This window comes from Gopherus flavomarginatus, chromosome 8 (genome assembly GCF_025201925.1).
Source record: "Gopherus flavomarginatus isolate rGopFla2 chromosome 8, rGopFla2.mat.asm, whole genome shotgun sequence".
Lineage (NCBI taxonomy): Eukaryota > Metazoa > Chordata > Testudines > Testudinidae > Gopherus > Gopherus flavomarginatus.
In genome coordinates this window covers 102,602,476-102,620,037 of record NC_066624.1, presented here as the reverse complement: position 1 = coordinate 102,620,037, position 17,562 = coordinate 102,602,476, and positions in this window count along the sequence as shown.

Here is a 17,562-nt window from a genome sequence, read left to right as displayed (position 1 = left end):
AACTGAGAGCTGAATCTAACCCATAGACTTTGTATGCTTATACTATTACCACTGGCTACTGATGCGCATACAGAAAAATACTAAGGACTAGGAGCCACAAAGGAGCACGTTGTAGCTCTGTGGTCTGGGGGCAGTTCTGCAAAAGCCTGAGCACCAGCATGCTCTAAAATATGGTGGCTGGTAATGGCCCCTAAGAATCTGTGCACCACTGGGGATTGTTGGAGTGCAAAAGCATTCTGGCCTTATTCCTCCCACACTGTCATGTCCTGTACTGGAGCCAGAAAGGTAACACAGACATAGGTTTGGCTATGTGCAACTGGAGGCTTTCGCCATGCCAAGGGAATCTCCAGCCAGGGATATCCAGCTGCCTTTCATCCTCTTTGAGTCCTTCTCAGCTTGGGGTCTTGCCCTATATAATTTGCTCTGTGTTACAGGCTTCTTTTCCATATTAATGGGGTTCCTACACACTTGCCCATTTTTGCTTCTATTTGAATTGTGTTTTCAATTGAACAAAGTCATCCTAGACCTACTGAAAAATGCTTTGAGATCTTTGGACGTGGGGCACCAGAGGTGCACAAAGCATTATTACAGGAACTGGCAAAATATCACGAAAAATATACAATGATATATTTGAAGCTCACCTTAGCAAGGGAAAGAGTTAATTGCTTTGGTCTCCCAGGAGTATTTATGGCTAATGCCAACCAGCCCTAGAGTGATAAGAATAAAATGTGATTGAAACCTCTGGCTCTTCAAAAAAGCCTAGTTTTAATTAGATTGGGAACTAGCTGGTTAATCAGCAAGAATACTAATGGTCTGATTAGCAGGAGATGTTAGGAAAAAAATAAAAACCTCATCTGCTGGTGTTGCTGGGGAGGGAATAATCCAGATTTGGGTGAAAATCCTGGGTCTGTGCCCCCATTCTTTCCCCCTGAGACACTTTGCAAAAGGTGATCTGCTTCCAAGATGGGTGGCAGCTGCTCCCTGAACCAGCGCACACTGTCTGCTAGATATTAAAATGGCATGTTGATACCATAGTCTCCCCTCCAGCTCTTAGGCCGATGGGTGATGCCTGGAGGCCCAGATTTCACTCAGGAGATTCCAGAAGGATAGAGATAACAGGAAAAATGGAAAAAGAATAAACCTGAAGAATCTTTCGGAATAATACCTTTGTGGGGGGAGGGGGAATTGTAAAATAAATTTGGAATTTATTATGTCAAGGTAACAAAACCCCAGGAAAATGAACATTTAAAATGTAAAAATCAATGAAGAATGCCCTTCTAATCTGCCCTTCCCCCCGCTTGGTATAAAGAGTACACTTCCTTTTGATTAAGGCTCAGCCTGAAGCATTTTCAGGGGCAGGAAGCCAGAAGAAAGCTTAAGATGCTCTTTTCTATCTTAAGGTGGAGTTGTTTACATTTTGTTGGTGAGCTTCATTTGATTCTCTAGCACTGAGCCGTAAACATAAAAGGTTCTGCTTCCTTAACATCAGTTTAACTTTTATTCCTGATTTACACAACACAAGTATGAAAGGATAATCAGGGCCTTAGTTTTCGATATCTTGTTCACTTGCAGAACTGGTCAGAAAATAGTTTGGGATTTTTTTTGCTTTTTTTGGTTTTTGCCGAGTTTTTCCGATTTTAATTAAAAAACTGATAATGTAAAAACAAAAATTTTTGCTCAGGGAAGAAATCAGGGTTGTGTAATGAATTAGGCTCTTTATAGGTCCCCTGCCTCATTTGCTTTAGAAGTTGGAAGGTGTGTACTTATTGTGGGTACTGGGATGGGCAGGCTGAGGCCTACCAAGAATTGGATGGTCCCCCCCTTCAACCAAGGGGCGGGAACCACTGAACCCTGTCCACCAATGAATTCTTGGGGCAACAAATAGGAAAACAGGAACAGGAGTGAGTTCAAAATTTAAAAATCAGGGAATGCGAGAGGGGCACTGAGCAAAGAACCCCGACAACACCCACTGGTCCTTAAAGGCATCTAAGGAGTCAATGGACACCTCCCAGAGGAACTCTGCTCTGCGGCATCATTTAATGAGGTACTGGAAATAGGCACCACAGTCACAAAGCAACTCCCCATCCAGCTTCCTCTTCCTGGTACGATGGATGGTGATCACGGCCAGTGCCAGGGGGAGGTTGACAAGAGGGTCTTGTGACTTTGTGGGGTCATGGATGAGATGTACATATATGAGGAGGTTCAGGGAAAAGTGCAGCTAGAACCTCAGTAAGAGGGTCTGGAGGAGGCAGAAAAATGGGCTGCAATCTGATACACTCTACAGAGATGTGTAACTAGTAAATGTGAGCGGTTCCATGAACCACATCAGACACAGGCCTGTGCTCATGGCTCCATAGAGTAGTTGCTAATGAATATCCCCAGCAGGCCATGGAAGCAGAATGGAGTACAGACTGGCCAGCCAGGTCTCCCCACCCTCTGCTGGTGGCAGCAGGTCCTGCCATTTTGTGTCACAAGGAAGTGGAAGCATGAGCACATACAGATGTCCTCTGAGCACAGTTTGGAGATGGACCCACTGCATGGCATTCAACTTACTCAAGTTGTGTGCCAAAGGTGGCCAGGGTGGCTGATGAACTCCAGAGAGACAGAAGTGAGGAGTGGGCAAGGAGCACACTGCTGCAGGACTCAACTGAGATAAGCAAGAGAAGTGAGGGTGCCCTCACCTTCTGGAGGACATGACAGGGGACATGTAGAGTGAGCAGACCCATGAGCTGGCCAAGCACCACGGGGTCCACCCAGTCCCTCAGACCATAGTCCAGGAGGTTTCTGAGTCTGGTCACACAATCCAATACCTGCAGTGCACCAAGGGAGATTCCACCGCCTGCACACACAGGTATGAGTTGTATAGCCAGGGTCCTGGTAAAACACTGGCAGCTTAGAGGGGTCTTGAGGGAGACCACTCAGGTGGAGATAAAAGAGCTACCAGGTGTTCTGGAGCCCTCAGAGGCAATAAAGGAAGGGATGCACCAGCATGCTCCATGCTGGACTGTGCACAGTAAAGGAGTCTCTGTGGAGCCTAAAAGCAGAAGGTGTGAACCTGGCTGTGGATACAGACCAGGCCCTGTTTTTGTCTACTGCCCCATAATCGCTCGGCTGCTTTCAATCCTTCTCCCAAATCAACCTGCCTGCTCCGCACCTCAAGAGCCATCGCTTGGGTACAGCGAATAAGGGCAATCGCCCCGGGCCCCGTGCTTTGGGAAGCCCCACACTTCGATAAAATTGTGAGGAGGCAGGCAAAGAGGTAAGGCAGGAGGAGGGCGAGTGAGGTGAGGAGGAAAACGGGGAGGTGAGCTGCAGGTGAGCAGGCAGGTGGGAAGGGGAGGAGCCCCCCTACCAGAACCTCCCCCCAGTGTCTCCTGCCTGCGGACAGGCCCCACCAGTCAGCGCCTCCCTCTCTCACTCAGTGCCTACCGCCTGCCGCAGATCAGATGTTTCACAGCATCAGGAGACACTGGGGGTGGGTGGGAGAGGAGCAAGGGCGCAGTGCACTTGGTGGAGGGGGCAGAATTGGGTGGGAAAGAGGCAGGGTGGGGCAGGAAGAGGCAGGGCAGGGCTGGAGTGGGGGTGGGATGAAGCAGGGCAGGGTGAGGTTTTAGGAGAAGGGAGTGGGGCCTGGGCAAAGCCAGGGAAGCACCCCTTGGCAGATTAGGAACTCAGTGCCTATCTTCCAGGCCCAGCACCCCGCCTAGGGATGGCCCTGCCCACCTCCCAAGATAAACCTGTTCCTGCCCTTTCCTTGCCCTCATTGTCATATGTACTAAGTTCTTACTGGCGAGTTGCCCAGTCCTTCTAATGGCTGCTTCCGACTCACTCCTGCAACAAAATGATGGGCCCTTTCATGTTATTGGTTGGCTCTGATTATGGGAAAGGTGGATTCTGTACATCCTGGGCCACAGTGACTTGTACCCACCACCATTCCATCTCACCTTCCTGTGGGCAAAACTTCCTGACTCCTACCTGTTGGTTCTGTTTCCCACCCATTTCCCCTCTCTTCAGTCTCTCCTGCAGAACTTCTGTAGATCAAAGATACAGCCAGAGTGGGACAACATGTTGTGGTGTCTCATAGCAGTTACGCCAGCTCACCTGGAGCTCTGGCCTTGTCTAGATTTATGCTAGAGGTGGGCTGGAACTACAAAGTTCAGATCTGGATCTAGATCCATGACTTCCCTGGGTTTTAGTTCTGGCCTATCATTAATTTAACACCAAATTCAGGCCAGCACTTTCACAGGTACTCAAAGTGGAAAATTCAAGGGATGTTCTCTCTCTTGGGCCTCTAGGCAGAAACTGGCTGGAACTTCACTGGGAAGCGTAGTCAGATAGTGAATAGTTCTCAGATAGTGAAATCATAGGCACTATGGGAAAGGGGGCAGGGACGGGATGGGTGGTTGTAGGGCCCCATTCCCTTGTGCACTGGCCAGCAAGGCAGAATGAGGATCACACTGCTCCCTTTCAAAGGGTAGCTGAGGTACTGCTCTAGGAGAAACTCTAGCTGAGGGTGCCCAGAAAACTTAGTTTATGCTTGTGAGATTTTTAAAAGTATCTAAAGGATTTAGGTTCTCACACTATACAAGTAATTTTCGAATACGTTCATTTATTATAGAAAGCTATTCCTAATGCATCCTTGATGAGGATGTTTGCAGTTCACAAATATTTATTTGTGCCTGACACCTATCTGTGCTCCTATAACTCAGAATTGGCTTTGTATAATAAAACTGCACAGTATTTTAACCCATAAAGTGGAGAAGGCAGTTTGTGCATTTCTTTTAAAAAACAAACATAAGCACACACAAAATGTAAAATGGCTATGACATTAAGGTTAAAAAGCCGCTACCATACAAATAGAGTAATTACTTTTTATTAGGATATTTACTATGCATTTGGTATTATGGACCAATAAAATTGTTAATGCTAGTTCACATCTCATAACCTATAATAGCTTGGGTGGAAAGTTGCACACACAGCCTGATCCAAAGCACACTGAACTCAACGAGAGTCTTTCTATTAACATCAATAGGCTTTGGATCAGGCAAAACATGTACACAGCAAATATGTGGCCTGCTGGAAATAGGGTGACCAGATGTCCTGATTTTATAGGGAGAGTCCGATTTTTGGGACTTCTTCTTATATAGGCTCCTGTTACGCCCCACCCCCATCCTGATTTTTCACATTTGCTGTCTGGTCACCCTAGCTGGAAACATGCTGTAGAGGAAAGATTTGGCATGATGTGTTGCTTTTAGTGGTTTGATGAGGAAAAGGAGTAGAGAGAGGTTAAGAAATGGTAAGCTTTGCTATCCATTCTTATTAAACTTAAGAAAGAGAGACAACCCTCCTAACTCTCTTTAAATACAGTATATTTTTGAAAGGATCCATGCAGCCCACTCATGAAACTTCTGGTTAAATTTGTTGTTTGGCTCTCAGAGCCTGTTGCATTCTCTGATCACTCCTGCAACAATCACCTTCAGAAAAGAACTCTTCACATGCAATTCCACTTGTTGGAAGTAGCATTTCCAAGCACTATTGTAAGGAGTTTGGAGTCATTACTGTAGGGGAAAACGGCTTGGCTAACAAAACGCCCATCTTACTGTGCATATCAGGGAGATACAGCTATATTCACTCCACTGAGGTTTCTGAATTTTTGCAGTGCTACTCAGAGAAAGTTTGGAAAAGTAGCACCAGAATGACTCTATGGATAGATATATATCATACTGAAGATTGGTATGGCTCCAAAGGACTCGAGTGACCCAGCAATTGCCAATAAATATTCACATTAACTTAAAACCAAAGATCTTTACAGGTGGAGTGGATTTACAAAAGGGTTCATCTACTCTAATACAATGGACGCCATTAAAATATGTTGATGTTTGCCACTCTGCACTGTCTACGGTATCATGGTATCTTCTCTTCTGCCCTAAGTATAGGAAGATTCCCATAGTTAGCACTGGTACTTGAGATGGCCTACACTAAGCTCTTTCACTGTGCCCACAGTGGAATGCATCTTTCATAAACTTTGTGGCATTTATGTTTAAACAGGGCTAAATAGCCAAAAAAAAAAAAGACTGGATCCTTCATTACAGACCAAAGTATTGCCAAACCCAAGCATTCGGAAATAATGAGTCAGGCTCCCTAAAATCGTGAGGTTGCCTTAAGAATACATAATACACTTTAGTTTCCTTTTAAGCTGCCTTTTGGTGTTTGTGCCTTTACGATTCACCTTTTCCAGCTTTTCTCAACAGGCCGTGGGCTAGAAACTTCCTTTTATTGTTCAATGAAAGCTCAGATTCTCACTTAATTATTGGAGTCCTGGAGCAGAGGCTTTATGAAAAAGATCAAAAATTATGAGACTCATGATAAAATGATGAGTTGATAACATGGAGGCTTGTCCACTGATGTGGAACATTCTCTTGTAAGTATCCAAGAAGAGAGTGCTGTTGTGTAGCAGCTTAGGCTTGAGGAAAAAAATGGGTTTCTGTGAACTGGAATAGTGAAAGACTTACAGTAAATGTTCCCTGGTTAAGGTGTTCATATTGTCTCCTAGACTGCATTGCCTTACAGTTACACAACAACTGTGTCAGCAGTAATACACACAAGAAGTTAACTGGGAAAGGACGAAATGTGGCTAGAGTTTATGCAGGTTCTTCACCATTTTCCAGAGTAATACACTTGGCAAATGAAAGAAGGGTGGGTGTCAGCCCTATGGAAAGAAGCCTGTAACATGGCCAAACGGGCTGGTAAGCACTGATCTTTAATTGACACCTTTTCTAGTTTAGGCCCCAAATTCCCTTCGTAGTAAACCAAGCTGGTTGATGTGACATAATTTCCAGTTTATTAAGTTTAGCATCGCAGTCTGTATTGAAGGCATGGTCTGAATACAGCAAGCTAAAATCCATCTCAGGGGTCCAAAGAACCCTGTTGTGCCTTAATGCCTATATCTAGTATATTTATATCTATCTTCCTTTTAAATTTACATGATACCTAAGCTTATCACCAGGACTGTCTATCTTGAAGTTCCAGGAAGTCTGGTCATTCATTCCATCATTGGACCCCTCTGATGCACCCAATCACTTCTTCCTAGCAGGATACACTTCTCTATCATCACCTTCCATCCAGTGCATTTAAGGATTCTAATGGCACAGAGGTGGGAAGGTAACCTCATGGGGTCTCCATTAGCCAGATTCTTGATTTCCCAGTTATGGGAGCACCAGGATACAAGCTATCCCAACTCCCTACAGCCATATGAGCTATTTCATCCTCTTAAGAGAAAGGAGGATATCAATCCCACTGGGAATCACTAGAACAGCAGGAGCTTTGTCCTAAATGTGGAAGAGTGCTCCAGCTGGTTCCAGGATTTAGTACAGCCTCATGGCCTTGGGACCCTGGTGCAGGGGGTTGAGAGGGGGCTCCAGAGCTAAAAGAAGAGTGCTCCCCCTGGCTTGAGTAAGCAACGCTCCTTTACAGCTCCCCATCCACATTGGCTCATGCAGAGTCATCCACCCCCTCGTTTCAACACACTCTAATCACTGCCCTGGAGATGGCACAGGTTGAAATTGCTGTTTGATTGGACCGAGAGCTCTGTGGGGACCCTTCCCTACTCACAAATCCAGACAGCAACATTGAGAAGCTCCTGAGGATTCTAAGCCATAGAGAACCAGCTGAAACCACCTAGGACATAAATTCTGTTCTGGCCAGATCTGAGGGGTGGAGTCAGACTGTGGGAGAAAAGATGCCAGAACTGCAGGTGGTACCAATGGCTGGGCAGATGGGGAATTAGTTTACACATAAGGAAAAGAAGATCATGGAACTAACCCAACTTGTGCCAATAATCCCTTTGTGTGTTTAACTTGTATGTCATATCCCTTAAACCCCTGCCCTCAAATTTGTCCTAGATTTTAAGCTTTAAAAGGGAGTGCTGAGTTGTCTTATATGCACAGAAAGCATTCAGCACACTGACCGTGATATAAGCAATAATGAGGGAGGGATAGCTCAGTGGTTTGAGCATTGGCCTGCTAAACTCAGGGTTGTGAGCTCAATCCTTGAGGGCATGCCACTTAGGGATCTGGGGCAAAAATCAGTACTTGGTCCTGTTAGTGAAGGCAGGGAGCTGGACTCAATGACCTTTAAAGGGGAGGAGGGATAGCTCAATGGTTTGAGCATTGACCTGCTAAACCTAGGGTTATGAGTTCAATCCTTGTGGAGGCCACTTAGGGATCTGGGGCAAAATCAGTACTTGGTGAAGGCAGGGGGCTGGACACAATGACCCTTCAGGGTCCCTTCCAGCTCCATGAGATAGGTATATCTCAATAACACACATGTGCTGCTGTAATAGGCTAACAGTATTTGTCTGAAACACTCGACCCTGTTAACAAGGGTGGATGCTGGTGGGGATTGAATATTAAGAGGGTTTTGCTGACCCCCTGAGGTTGGTGACTTATTGCCGTGGGATATAAGGGAAGTGAGAGTGTCCCCCTAGAGTTAGAGGATATAGAGTTTAGGTTGAACAGTTTGGAGAGAGGAATCCTAGGAGCTGCCAAGCTTGGGGAGAAGGTTTGAGTTGAAATATTAAACACCTTATTATTAATTCCTATGGTAACAAAGTCAGATTCCAGGAAGGAGGTGAATTTGAACACAGTAGAGTGTGTAGACTAGGCTGGGTTCAGTGTGTTTGAGACCAGCATGGAAAAGTCACCTGCTCCCATCTGTTAAATCCTTGCTTGCTCATTAATGATTGCTTGGGTTCCCCTTTCTGCATGATGCTAGCCTTGTACAAACATATAAATGGGCTCTGTGAAGGCTATCTGAGCCTTCACTGGAGACATTTTTTGTCACTGCTCATGGAAACCATGAGATAATGACCTGAGAGCTGAGTACTTTTATAATATAATTGAAAATGGAGCTAAACTAGAACATAGAAAAGTAAGTTTGAATTAGCTTGCTGAAGAGAAAAGGATATCTGACAGCAGGAGCAAGCTGTGGAAATGTAGTCATTGTTTCTACTTATGGGTTATGAAATGTAAATAATTTAACAATCAGCTAGGCAGAAGAAGATCTAGCTATTTTCGGTATATTCTGAACAAAGACAGCTGTGTATTCCAAAACATATGGTTCAGCATTAAAAAAAACAAAACCAGAAATCATCCATGCAAGAATGGATTTGTTCAGGCCATTTTGAGTTGCAGAACCAAATTCTGTGAATTACAGCAGTGCATGACATCACCATATTACCTTTTCAGCAATCTCTCATTTCATTACAGGTTTATTCCAATAATCCCATAAGAAAAGTTGATTTAAACCTGTGAGCAATAGGAGAAAATCGCTAGGGATTCATGAATCCTCTGAGAAATTTAAAATGGAGATAGAAACACGGATGGGTTAAACAGGAGAAACCAGCTGCATCAAAACCCAAACAAGCATGGAGAAACAGGTTCAGATCCTGGGATTCAAATCCAATTCCCCGTTGAGATTTCTGAAGTTATTCCAGATTTACAGAATTCTAACTGAGATCAGAATCTGCACCCTCCCCCTTTAGAAACCTTAACTAGTTGCCGGACAATTCAGAATCTGGTATAACTGAGCCTGATCTGATTTAACTATCCTAATGTATAACCAGGAGTAACTCCATTGAAGTTAGTTGAGTTATGCTAACAGGTGTGATCTCACTCAAAATCAGCTCGCTTGTGCTTAGAATCTTCCAAGGACTTGTCCACTGCTCACCATTCTAACTTCATTCTCTACCCAGCCTGGAAAGGGGGAATAGATTAGAAAGATGGGAACGCAATAATAGATGGAAATAAACATGGTGGGAGATGAAGAGGAAAGAGAAGATGTGGAGGAAGAAGCAAAAGTGATAGGACAAGAGGGGCAGGAAAGACAGAAAAAGACAATGTGGGTAAGGAGAGGGCAACTAGAAACCATAACATGGGATGTTGAGAATGCAGGTATAAAATGGAGAAAAGAGGGAATCCTGGTGACTTAGGGAAGGATGAAGAGCTCCACACTTCTGGTAGAAAAAGCTGGTAGATGTGTATGATACTGAAATACTCCCTGTCTGCATCTGAGGATGCACCATGTGAGTTTAGGGCTAGATTGGGTAACCCCTACACACACTGGAAAGAACTCACAGTGCGTGAAATCTGGCCCTATTGAAATCAAAAGACAAAATTCCCATTGACTTCAGTGGTGCCAGGATTTCAGCCCATGACTCCAGTGAGACTACTCAAGTGAGTGAATGTTTGCCAGCTAATGTAACTCTTCACCCAGGCATATCCATTACCAGGCTATACAATTCATAATGACATGATTTGACTTTGGGTTGTTTGTTAACTTTTTTCTGGTGAAACCAGACAAACCAGGACAAAATGATAAACCCCAACCCATTTAACCAATAGCTAGTTAAAGTAACCATTGCTGCAACTTTTTTTATCATTCGCACACATCCTCCCATCCTAGCAGTGACAGAGGATCTGATCAGACAGGATGTTTTCCCCTAGACGACAGATGAATTCCCCTGTGACTGGGAGTGGTTGTGGTAGAAATGAGTTTACCTACATTCCTGCAGTCTAAGGCAGGCCTTTTCTCAGCTGAAGCTTGCCAGCAGAGTGTGCTGGCTGTGGTGTAATAATACTTTTCATCACAGTAACAGAGCGCCCTTAACAAGAAATCACAAGTCTACTGGAGAGATAAACCTGCTATTCTGCTCCTGCTCTGGTGATGTGTTTGCATGCCTCAGGCAGCGCTGCACGTTTGATCTAAGTGGGGTGATGTCTCTTCTGCCTCCAATAGAAAGTAGACAATTTTCTTTCAAATCTGTATAGCCAGTATTTCCTAGGCTAAAGTGAAACTTCCCTGATTGCGGAAAAGGGCTGGATAGATGTAAATGCTGAACCATCAGTGAGCTGTCCGGCCAAAAGAGTTGAGCACAAACAACTGCAGCCAGCACATTGGGTGCTGAGCTTTGTTGAAAATCTGGCCCCAGTTGTGGGATGGCTCTTGAAAATCTGCCCAACATTCCTGAATAATCCAACCCCACCGGATGAAACCAAAGCCCACTAAAATTTAATGGGAGTCTTTCCACTGACTTCAGTAGACTGGGGAGGAGGTTCTTTGCTCTTAGGTGTAAATAAAAAAACAAGCTTTTTCTGAGGATAAAATGTATTTAAAACAAAACGGGTGCATTTGCATCCCTCGCTGTTATTGTCTTATCACATGCAATGCACCCTGACGAAAGATTAAAAAGTATTGTTTCCCACATGAGGTAGATTAGAGATGAGCTACAAAACCACACAAACATTGTGGGTTCAAATGTCTGACATGGAGTCAAGAATTTCTGTGCTTGTGTTCCACTTACCAGTGTCTGAAGGTGAAAGAGGCAGAGAGAAAGATATCCAGTGGAAAAAGTAGGATAGCAAGGACCTAGCTAAAGAATGATCCAGCTGGCATTCTGTCTCCAAGAAGGCTACATTCCTTTGGGATTTGCCATTGCGGTGGTAGTGATGATGACTGATGATGTCTAAAAATGTAACTTGCACATTAAATACTCCCTCAACCCCCAATTTTGATGTTAAAATTCATTTTTAAAGTATTGACTCATAAATTAGCAGAGTTGGCTTATACATGAGTATATATAGCAGCTCCTACACAGTAAGAACACATCCGTTGAACTTATAAAATCTGTAACTTTGATTCTCCATTGCCATGTGTCTTGTTCTATCATTTACACCAGTGTAGAGTGAGTGCCCAGTGGGCGTGGAATGCTACCATTCTGATCTGGTAGTTCTTACACCCACTTTGCACTGGTGTAAATGACAGTACAAAGCGTAGAACAATGGAGAATCAGGCTCTGCAAAGAGCTTGTAACCTAAGGAATATTAAAATCCAGGAGTGCATGACTATGTACAGTCAATAAGATGCACCAGAGCAAGGCTCATAAGTGCTGCAAGAAGTAGGGGCTCCTCCCTCCCTCCCAGAGCAAACAAGCTCAGAGACTCATAGACTCATAGACTCCAGGGTCAGAAGGGACCAATGTGATCATCTAGTCCGACCCCCTACACAAAGCAGGCCACAGAACCCTACCCATCCACTTCTATAACAAACTCCTAACCTATGTCCGAGTTATTGAAGTCTTCAAATTGTGGTTTGAAGACCTCAAGCTGCAGAGAATCCACCAGCAAGCTTCCAAGAGTGTTCCAAGAAAGTTGGCCTAAAAATATGACTTCTATGAATCTATACTGTTCTGAGCTGGGTGAAACCTTTGAGACCGATGAATGCACCCTTCAAATGATGCATCCATAAGGATAAGCCCCACCGAGGACAAAAGGAGTTTGGGAACCTGCCCAGGAGTTTGGTGTGTGTCTGTGTGTGCGTGTACAGAATACACAGACTGAGAATAGACAGGAACAAAGAGAGAGGCAAAGACATGAAAGTCAAGCAGGAATCTGTGAGCACAGTGTGACCCTGGAAAAACCTAGAGAGAGAGAACTTTTGGGTCTGTTTTGACTGAAAAGGATTGGTTACTGTAAGCTAAGACTGCTCCTTTTGCTCCTAGTTGTGCTTGCATATAGAGAAGCAGGACTTTGTACGTTCCTTGTAAAGAAACAAGATTGTATCAAAGAAAATAGCTGACTAACCCACATTTCTACTCTCAACTGGAGCATCCCCAGGGGTCTGAACTTTGACTAGCCACTCACGTCAGAAAAGGGCAGCAATACATTCAAGACAGATATAATATGGTAATTATGTCAGTGTTTGTGTGTTCACGCATGGGTGAATAGTGCGTGATACAGAACTCGCTTCCCTTGATGTCCATGTTCAGTGACTACTGCAATTAATTTCCCATAGAAAATACCAACAAACGCAGCAGCTTTGTCAACCTTGCCAATCTTACCCTGAGCAGTTGTCTAGCTAAGAATGTATGCATTCAACATTTGCTTCTTTTTTTTTTCTGTTGATTTTCTTTCACATGCTCTCGCCTTCTTTTTTTAAAATTGGAAAGGATATCTTTCCCTGCCTCACAAGCACAATAGAGAATGAGTCAATTGCACATGTAGCATACGGAACACACAGTTCTGTAAATATGAAACAGATGGAATTCAAAAGAATATGGTGCATTTTGCCTTTTTTTCCCCAGTTTTCAAGGAAATTCTCTTAAAAACCCACAATTGCTGTCCACGTAGTTAATTGGGTTTCAATTCCTGGAAAGTGAAAGTGATCATTTGCATTCTAATGGTCTGTGTTTCCAGTGCAACGTGGATGGGACTGACTTAAGCCTAAAACATCATTGAGTTGGCTGAATACTGCAAATGATTTGCTTGAATTTGGAAAAGAATTCACTTTGGCCATACTCACTTCCCTCTTAGCTCCCTTTCTTTGAAAAGTCATATAGATGTACTGAACTGGCAACCAGGTTTGGGGAAGGTGACTTCTAGAGTGAGGCATGGGGGAATTGGAATTTCCAGCCTGTGGAATGCCAATATTTTGAAATTGGTTTTCATCCCAAATTTGGACAAAAAGTCAAAATAACAATGTTTTCACTGAACAAGAAGTTCCAAAAAATGTCACTTCAGATATTTCCACACACTTGTTTTGATACTTTTGATCCAAATCAAGCATTTACATATTCTGAATCAAAACATTTCATTTGTTTGTTGAATCGAATCACAGTGTTTCGTTTTGAGTCAGTTTGAATATTAAACGACATCTGCCGATGGTGCTAAAGTGTCTCACTAGAGTCGCAGTTCAGGTGCCTCATATCCCCATTCTCTTCTCTGGAGTGGGCAGAGCCCCCTCCCACACCATGAACTCCTCATTTCTGGCCACACCCTGGAGCCTGCAGCCCCAACCAGAGCCCTCACCCTCTCCTGCACCCCAACCCCAATTTTGTGAGAGTTCATGGCCCCCCATACAATTTCTATTTCCAGATGTGGCCCTTGGCTCAAAAAGTTTGCCCACTCCTGGCCTAGCTGATCTAAGCTGATGCTCCAGCTGACCTCTGATTTCCACGATGTTGTTAACTATCTTTTTTTGTATATATAATGAGAATTTTAAAGGTTTTTACCTGTTCTGAGTGTGTTACCATAATCTGGCTGCTTGTTACTGACAGGGTCTGGGTCTTTCTTTGGGTAGTTTATCGATCCAGAGTCGGACTGGTGGATTCAGACTGAAGAAAGAAACTGATTGCGTCATGAGCTGTCAGAGTGAGGTTAATAATAAAGAATCAGAAAAGATAAAAAATGTAGCATCTCGGGCACAACCCAACATTTCATTGTTACTTCAATAAACTAGTTCCAAATACCTCTGCAGCATAGATGACAGTGTGATGTAAAGGCTCCTGAGTGAAACTGAGAGTTTGTCTCCACTGGAACTGGAAGGTGTCCAGCTTGTGAAGACTACCCAGGCTAGCACTGATCAAGGTAGTATAGTCATGGTAGCAAGAGTGGTGGGATAAGCTAGCCACCTGGGTACGTGCCTTGGGTGTCAGGTGGGATCCTACAGCTAGCTACTCCTGCAGCTCATACCACCACAGTTACACTTCTAATTTTAGCACGCTAGCTCGGTCAGAGATAGTGCAATTAGATTTACTCAGACTGGAAATTACACCTTCCAGTTCCACTGTAGACATACTCTGAGAATAAAGCTCATAGTCTCTTTTAAATAAGAAACTACTCTATGCACCCAGTATCTGCACTCACATTAAATGGTATGGGAGTTGCATCCATGCGTCTGATGTCAGCACTGGGTTCAAAGGTTCAGATTCTGATCTCGGTGACAAGTCAATGAGTTACTCAAGGTTTATGCTGGTGTAACTGAGATCAGAATCTGTTCCCAAGACCTCTGATTTAGTTTAGCCTGTCTAAGCCATCCTGAGTTACACCTGGGATTAATTTGGCCCACTTTGGTTTTTAAAAAACCAAATTCTTGTAAAATAAGGAAAGTTGCTAGTTTGTAACCACCCCTTTAACTTGTATTCCTGAAATTTTGCAAATATCCTCCCAGCCCAGTCCTTCATTTGATTACTGTGTAGAGGTCCTTCTCTAATTGTTATTGAGTTTTTATTTTAATCAGTTGTCATAAAGGTAGCTTCACAGGAGGGAAAAACGTCGATGGATAAAAACTCTTCCTTTGAAAAGCTTGTGATCTAATCAGGGCAAGTAACATTACCCACCAAAGAGAGTCATCTAGACAGAATGTTGACTCAACAACCTTTCTGCGAGTGCCACGCTGACACCAACTCCTACTCGTGGGCCTTGGCATGCACAAAAGAGGCATAAAACAGCCACAGACAACAGAGAAAAAGCCAGGAATATCTATTTCAATTTTAACAGCATCAGAGCAGCTACTTCAATGGGCCTTGTCCAGGAACATAGCACTGGGAGTTGTGTACCATTAAAATTGAGAGAACATTGGAACCAAAGACCTCCACTTGAGTACAGCAGCTGTTTCCATAAAGAAAGAATGTCAGTCATTAACTTCCAGGCTGTTTGCTATTCAGAACCAAGACCCAAAAGGATGCTGAAGAAGTTAGAGGCCAATCCTGTGAGGAGCTGTCTTCAATGGGTGCTGAAGATGTTCAACATCTGTCATGGTCAGGTCCTTAATTAGCCTGCTGCTATGGAAAAGGAGAGGTCAAGAATGACTGCCCTACACCATCTTATCTCCCTTCTTTCTGCCCTACAAATCAGCTCCGCCTAGTGGCCATAGCCTAGTGCCCTGCCTGAATAGCAAGGGATGGCACTAGAAAGATGGGCAAAAGGAAACAGAAAAGGAATCCTGCCACTCCTAATCATGAAGTAGCTGTGACTTGAATAAGAATTCTCCATGGGTTGGGAATGGTCTGCACAGAGCCAGATCCTCCAGCCCCACCACAACACTATTCCTTGGCACACACAAAAACACCAATGGGTTGAGCTGTGTACCATGCAGCAGATGCACACCCTTTATACACTCACTCCCAAACTCCCTTCCCTCCACCACTCACCGCATTAATCCTGCACCTAGGGAAACCCTGTAGCTGGGGCTGGGAGGCAGGAGTAGGATTTGTGGTGAGTGCACATTTGACTAAATTCGTAGTTAATTTCACAAGATGAGCTGCCTTCTGCCTCCGAGAGCAAGATGAAGTTCTGCAATCAAAACTGAGCTCTGGGATTCCCAGGGCTATTTGCACACACTGTGCTAAGTCCTGAGACATAGCCCCCAGAGATGTCAGCCAGAGTTTTGCAGAGGTTCAAATGTGGGCTCTGTGATAGAGAGCTTCAATGTACAGAGGAGACCAGAGCTTTGCCCTCAATGTAACAAGTATGAAGGCTGCAGGATTCCACCTCTGAGAACACAAAGGATCCACTCTGATGCATTAAACCACCAGATAGTGTTATGACCTTTGTGAATGAAATACGTCATTTACAATTATTTCCTTTCCATTTCATTTGTTTTAGGTTTTTAAGTGATTTCTTAGTCTTAGGGATTTGTTTTTCAAAGTCACTTTGCATGCATGAAGATGAAGACATGGGAAGCCACATGATTATATGACTCCCATTGATCTCAGTGGAGTCAGGATTCCACCCAGGGTCTGTTCGATTGAAGGCCTATTGTATTGAAACAGGAACGAAGAACAACCCCTAGATCTAACTCTCTGAAGACCTAATTTTAAATCCAGATGTTCCACAATAACAATTAAGATGTTTAGGGGGACAGGCGGATTCATTAACTCACTGCCCCTCAGGAGACAGAAGGAGAGGAATGAAAGAGTATCTCTTCCTTTCTCCTTCCGTCAGGCGTTCAGATAGTATGGAGGGATGTGCAGGATGGAGCGGTTAGGTATATTTAGACTGAAATGTTCAAAATAGGGCCACATGAGACTTCCACAGAAGCCACGTGGGTGGTTAAAAAACATCCCCATTTGCCACTTTCAGTGAAGCATAACTGGAATGTTCTCTCAGATCACCTGTGGACGTTTCTCTTCAGTAGGAGAGGCCTGCTAAGCTGGTGAGCACATTCTTCTGTGTCTGTGAATGAAAAAACAAAATAAATGTTTTCAAAACACTGGAAGTTAAAAGAAAGCCCTTGCAGGGTTGGTTCAAGGGGCAACATTTTGCCTAAGGCAGCCACAGTTTGCAATGTTTAGATGGTTGGCAATGGCAACCCATGTCTTTAATGTGTCCGCTAATGCGAAAGCCGAAGGATTAGTCATGGCTGGGCTTGTGGATGCAGTGCTTTAATGATTTATTGAACGCTCTCTCTTTTTTTTTTACGGTCAGTAGTTGCCATTCTAAAATGTTCTGTAAAAACATGTGTAAATCTATTCACTTTCAAAGGGCATTTGCATTAGTCACAAAAATGCCCAGCCTTCACCGAATTCTCCAAAATGTATGACATAGGGCCAAATCCTGAGGCTCTTACTCCAACTCTGAGCATATGTTAAACATTTGGACACTAAGGGGAACCTTCCAGGCACAGATGTCCCTTCCACACAGGCAGCTACATCTGTGACGACACCCCTATCTTCCCTGAGGCCTTCACAGAGGCCTTTCGTAGAGTTCCCAGAGCTATAGAAATCTA